This window comes from Aythya marila (genome assembly GCF_965140915.1).
Source record: "Aythya marila genome assembly, chromosome: 4".
Lineage (NCBI taxonomy): Eukaryota > Metazoa > Chordata > Aves > Anseriformes > Anatidae > Aythya > Aythya marila.
Window position 1 is genome coordinate 9,302,098 of NC_139045.1, and position 6,000 is coordinate 9,308,097.

A 6,000-nucleotide genomic window follows, 5' to 3' on the forward strand; every position below is an offset into this window, starting at 1 on the left:
ATTGCTGCTCATACACTGCTGGCAAGCATAGCTTACACACCCTATTTAAATAGAGTTAGCCCTAAATAAATCCACAGAATTTACCATCCATTTCCAATTAATGCCAAAATTCTAGAGGAAAATGGTTTTGCTCTTTAGCTATAGTCATGTAATTGTATCTGTGCCAAAGTAAACTTTAACAAGGAGTTTAATATCGTGGGAGGAATGTTTCCTGTCATAAGAAGCTCACTTCATGTGACAGTGATGGGTATCCTGTGAAAACCACAGAGCTAGGCAGACTGCAGTTTGAACACACGCAAAAAAAAAAAAAACAACACATTAGCAATCCTAAATCAACACACTTCTTACCATCTCCCAAACAGAAATTATACTTATCTTTTAAACCCTAAACACAGCACAGCCTCAAAGCTTCGTGTTCACAACAGCTTCAAGGTGTCGGATATAGCAGCCCTCAATGCCTGACTAGGAATATTTGTGAATAAAGGAAAAAGACAATATCTTTAATATGTTTTAAATAGGAATGCATAAAGCAGTCTTTCGAGTAACTGAAGTTTCACTCTGTCTGTCAACATCAGCAGCTTGAGGTTGACCTCATTCCTGACCCAGCAAATCCAAGCTGTTTGAGGGGTACTTGTGCCTGCATCCTAGTTGACGAGCTGAGTTGCAGGGCCATTAGGGACCAGCCCCATGTCATCTCCTTGAAGCACCAGGACCTGGCTCAGCTTGAAGGGTTTCTCTGCTTCAATTCTCCGGGAAGACAAGACCCTACAAGACTTGCCTATGAATAAAAGAAGTCTATGATGCTTGTATGCAATTATTTGCATTTCTGCAGGCTACAAGTCTTGCTACATTCATTTTAACAAACTCTACTGGATATTTATGCCTGAAGAGAAATTCCCTGTTAGGAGGAAAAAAAAGTTCATCCAACTTCAGTAGCAAATGCAAATAGCTAATTAGCCTTATCTCCATTACACTGTCCTGACTTTGCAATACAGTTGGCACAGAAGCAAGAATTTGTTTGCCTTGTCCAAATCTTCTCACGTACATACAGTGCCTACAATCAGCAGCCTCTGAATCAAATCTGACTAGCAGCGATTTAGCCTGCATGTATACCCTCCTATACCCTCTGCACTGCATTTTATGTGCATATTTGTATGTCATTTCATCATCACTTCTGATGGCAAAGAGAAATTGGCAGACACATGAAGATGAAAATAATATTTGACTCAATTTACAGATCAAGATGTATTTGCATATGTAAGCTAGACAAGAAACTAGCCAAACTCTGTTCATTGCATACACATTATCAGTCCAATAAGAATTAGTCTATTATTTTGCCCACAGTATTTTCCGTCCCCCCCACAAAAAAAAAAAACAAAAAACAAAAAACAAAAAAAAAAAAAAACAGTGCACGATTCAACAGTTCACTTCTACTGTTTGCTTTTAAATACAGCTACTTCCTTGGCCAAAATTGGTAAGAATGAAGTAACAGAGAATTGGACAAAAGGTCTGAGATTATACTGAAATTGAAATACATATCAGAATAGCTATTACTGGTAAGAAGATAGTTGTAAGGTCTCATCTGATCCTTAGTTGACCTCTGTTTTTAATTAAGGGGGGGAGGGAAATTAACCTAGAGCTAATTAAGGTCTTGATTCTACAAACCTGCAAGTGCAGAATTTTGTTCAAGTTAAGTATTCCTCAGTGAAGTTATGCATGAGCAAATACATTTGTAGCTTCAGGGAATAAATCTTGGATAGCGTAACCTTCTGAAAACTTTTAAGTGGCTGCTTTATAAATATATACAACCCATTTTGGATATTGGGCTTTACCTATAAAATCTTTCTGAATACCAAACAAATTTTGCTTGCTTTTGTTTCAGACAGGAGCTTTTACATTTGTTACAAAAAGAGGTGTATTTAAAGCACATACATTTTAATTGCATGCCTTTATGCATTCCAGTTAGCGGAACTACAGTCTTTGGCTTAATGACATAAAAATGTAGAGGTTCCTAATAACTTATTTTGACATCAGCACTGGATTAATTTTCAACATGTAATAAAATCAATTTCCGGGGGAAAAAACCTCCGAACATCAGCACGCATTCAAGTCCCTGCATACTTACAGTTCATGTACCGCTTGAAAAACATCCTTCTGGAAGATTTAAACAGAGAAACTACCTTCAGGGCATTCTTCCCTGCACCCACATCGCTACTCCAGCCTTTACTCTTTATTACACTCTGCGGTTTGCGCCCATCTCCTCAAACTTTGCACGCTCCACGGACCCATACCTGTGGTCCTGTAAGCCACCACAGATGACTATGCATCAACCATATAGGGCTGAAAATGGTAATTAAAGTCTCTGCTGAAAACACCCTCCCTGCTGGCCTTTTCACCACTAGATGAAGAAAACAACCCTCTCCACCTACTTTCACAAGGAAACATTCAGACATGTTTATCTGCAGATAAAGCAGTCTGACGGCCCCTTGCTAACAAGTTTTGAACCTACTGGCCAATTATAACCAAACCTGATAAAGGATTAGTGGCCTAAGAAATAGTCACTCTGCCAAGTGGCAGAAAAGCAGGCAGCTGGACTGAAAATACATCCCTGTGGTGAGAAAGGCTGGAACAGGAACTCACCACTCATCTACCAGGGAACCCAGACTGGAGATGCAATGCTGAAGAATATAGTCTTCCTTGGGTTTTGCTTCCTATCAAATACCTGCAGCACACTCCGTGGATGAGAACAACTGTAACATATTGCCTGGGTGCCAGAGACACAGCTCTGCACCTCTGCGTGCACACTGGCGATAGAAGCACACGCCTGCTTGTACACACACAACGATGCTCAAACTGATCATAAAGAAGAATTGATCACTCAGGAATTTCATTACAGCTTGATGAGGTGTTGACATTTTAAGCAGAGAAAGGTAAACTCAGTAATGTAATGCATGACAAGCCTGGTATAATGCAATCTAACACTACTTTATGAAGTATTTTAGTTACCTCAAAATCACTTCCTTACTACAAAAAAAAAAAAAAAAAAAGTCCATCCCTTACAAAAAACATAGATCTTTCTTCCTTTCATACACTCAAAAGAACAAGCTTGCTGATAAAAAGCATGATCTAATTTTCAGATATCATCAGAATGTCACAATTTGTTGACTTTTTGGAAACCTTATCGGATAACCCTTGTTACATTTTTGCTACCTCCACCAGACACAAAGCAGAAAGAATAAAGCAGTTATCCACTTATCAGAAGCAAATCCAGTCTGAAACACGCACTGATGCAGAAAATGGTTTGGTACATGAAAACTTCAGACAAAAAATGTTTTCTACTCACCTTCCTCCTAATTTTGCTTATCAGCAGCCAAATCCCCAGCTCATTCAAACAGTATAAATATAGTAGCTTCTCTCTCAAAAATAAAGAAAATCCAATTGATAATATGTAAAATATCACAGAATGGCTTGGGTTGGATGGGGCCTCAAAGGTCATCTAGTTCCAACCCCCTTACCATAGGCAAGGACACTACCCACTAGATCAGGTTGCTCAGGGCTTCATCTATCCTGGTATTTCAGTGATGCACACAGAAAAAAAAAAAAATAATATATTCTAGTTGACTCTACAAAGTACTGCTAATCAATCTAGTTTTGTTAAATATTTACAATATAGTGATATGTATTACTCTGGCATGAATGAGTCGAATACTGATGTATCTACAAAGCCTATTCAATTTCTTCAGCAGAGCAATGGCAACCAAGAGAACCACATTGGCCTATATGCAACCCCTGCAACTACCCTGCAGTCAGAAGAAAACAGCTGTCACAAGTTTTAGGGAGGCTTTTCTGCTTTATTCCATGCTCTACCAAAAGGCTATAAATGACTTCATCTCTTTGGGACAGACACACACACACACAGTCCCACCCCTCACCCCAAAGCTCACTCCGTCAGGCACTCTGTATGTCAGACAATGCAAAGCAGTCCCTTCTCCACAGGATTTACACTCTAGGTAGCTGCTTTGTAGTCAATGACAAGCAGTCAGTGGTTAAGAAATAGAGCAGCACATAAACATTCATGTAAAAAAAAAATACAAGAAAAAAAAAAAAACACACATTAATCATATTTCTCAGGAGTAGTAACACATCATTTCCCACCTGAGCATCAGACTTCCTCTCATTGTTTCCTTGCACCTGGCAACAGATATTATGTCTTACGTATTGAACCTCTTGTTTTCTAAGAAACAATACACACAGAAGAATGACAGAAACAGGCAGGAAAGACGAGACTCTGGGAACAGCCTTTGTGAATCTGTCAGTTTACATTATTACCAACCAAACCTCTTTAAAAGGGAGTTTCAAGACCTGAGGGCTTGGTGCTGCAAAGCAAGGAGCACTCTGGCCTCAGCACAGCAAAGCATCCAGAACACGCATCACTTTAATTACACGAGCACACCAATTAAAGCAGACCCACTCACTCATACCCTTAAAATTCAGCACATACTTAAGTGCCAAGTTGAAGCCAGAGCATTCAGTATGTTGACCCGTATTATTTCGGTGATGCACACAGACAAATACGTAGAGATAAATACTGAAACAACTATCCCAGAGGACTGAGTTTTCCCCCCAGTTGTGCAAGTGTCACTCACAAGCAGCTCAGCTGAAGCCAAGCAGGGTAGCAGGCTGCGGGAAGGCACCCAAGGCCCCTAGGTTGCATTTGCTGTGATGGGTTCCTTATTTCGAAATAACTGGGCAAGTGTTTCATAACAAAACAGAATTTCAACACGCGAACCAGAGAACTCTCGAGTATATTATGAATTCATCATGCCGCTCTAATGGCAGAATGCCACTTTGGTTTTTTTGGTTGCTTTGAGAGAAAACTTTGAAAGAAATGCAACCCTGGCAGGAAAAGCAAACAGGAGCGAGCGGTGCCACTGCTGACAGAGGCGAGCCCGTCCTCTGTAGCAGTCTCACGGCCACCGCTGTCAAGTCACCACACGCTGCCTCCACGAGTCAGTCCCTGAGCCATACCCTCCAGCATCCTAACTTTGTCACCTCTGCGGTTCAGAGCAATCCGTTCTCAAAATTAACGATGGTTGCACCAATTTCCCTTAAGATCAGCTTAAAATGAAGCTAAAGAGAGCTTTCCAGGCTGAAAAGGAGAGGACGTGCTGTAAGCTTATGAAACTGTGAGTGGCACGGAGGGGAACAGGGACCAACTCCTCGTTACCTATTGCTATGCAAGACATAGGCGCTATCAAACAGAGTGAGTTTAGACACAGGGCAAAGTTAAAGCCCCCAAATCCTTGCCACAGCACGCTGCAGATGCTGAAAGTTTGCACGGGGGGTCAAGTGGGCGATCAGAGGAGTTCGTGAAAAAGAAGGAAAAAAAAAAAAAAGGAAAACCAACGAGGGCTGTAAAGACAGCAGCCCTTGGGAAGCATCCGAGCTGCAAACGGGAGCACGCTGAGCGCTTTCTGGGGACCCATCCTCACCGTTTCACCCCCTTCTCCATCACCCCCTGCCATGAAGCAAACCGGACCGGCTCCGGGAGCTCGTGGCAGGGCACGACCCGACCAAGCCCCCCGTGTGTGACCGGGCAGCCCCCTCCTCACCCCGCAACAGCCTCCCCCTCCCCGCCCGCCTTACCGGGGCTCCCCGCGGCCGCCGCCCGCCTCAGCCGCTCCACTTGGCTTTGGGATTTATTTATTTTTTTTGCTGCCGTTCCCCTCCTCTCGCCCTCTCCAGCTCCCACTAGTGAGCGCACAGCCCGCCCAGCATCGGCCGCCGAGCATCGGCCGCCGCCCCCCCGCGGGCGGCCGGCGCGGAGCCGCCGCCTCCTCAGAGCCCTACGCGGCCCCGGGGGCTGCGAGGGGGGCGAGGCGACCCCACTGATCCCCTTCAATAAGAAACGGAGAGCAGGGGGAACAGCCCCTCCGAAAATGAGCTGGGTCCCCGCTACTCGCGAGGGTCCCACCTGGAGGGTGCTGCGTTCAGCGGGGG

General features: G+C 43.5%; 1 protein-coding gene across 2 annotated transcripts in view; it reads right to left on the reverse strand.

Annotated features, from left to right (window-relative positions):
- The window catches only part of BMPR1B (bone morphogenetic protein receptor type 1B), a 252,010-nt gene extending 246,315 nt beyond the window's left edge, over positions 1-5,695 (reverse strand). For both annotated transcript variants that reach the window (XM_082759776.1, XM_082759775.1), the window contains exon 1: positions 5,647-5,695. The gene's annotated coding sequence lies outside the window, so the exon portion shown is untranslated. The remainder of the gene's footprint in view (positions 1-5,646) is intronic.
- Positions 5,696-6,000: the final 305 nt, after the last annotated feature.